The 310-nt window shown below is 39.4% G+C and overlaps 1 protein-coding gene across 1 annotated transcript in view; it reads left to right on the forward strand.

The window, feature by feature from the left end:
• Positions 1–95: 95 nt before the first annotated feature.
• Positions 96–310, forward strand: part of LOC119581910 (cytochrome P450 9e2-like) — a gene marked incomplete in the record, with an annotated part of 8,641 nt that continues 8,426 nt past the window's right edge. The window contains 1 exon segment of the mRNA XM_037930074.1: positions 96–211.

Here is a 310-nt window from a genome sequence, read left to right on the forward strand (position 1 = left end):
ATTGAGTTTATATCTGTTCATCAACTATAATCACGATAAAAACTAGAACCACAGAATACACGCACTCCGTCCTAAAGTGCTTGCTGTTGCCATATTTCGCCATCTGATATAACTCACATCTAACCCCACTCGAGCCTCGACTCACACGTCAGTTACCGTTCGCGTTTGGAAAGTGCTACAGTCCTGCTGACTTGGGTCTTATATTCTACGGGTAAATTACGCGTCATAAAGATATTTCGATCGTCTGTCAATGTTCTTACTTATATGCTACCACATATATGTATATAAACACTCGTTTTATGTGAGTAAA

The sequence above is a fragment of the Penaeus monodon genome, chromosome 15 (assembly GCF_015228065.2).
Source record: "Penaeus monodon isolate SGIC_2016 chromosome 15, NSTDA_Pmon_1, whole genome shotgun sequence".
Taxonomy (NCBI): domain Eukaryota; kingdom Metazoa; phylum Arthropoda; class Malacostraca; order Decapoda; family Penaeidae; genus Penaeus; species Penaeus monodon.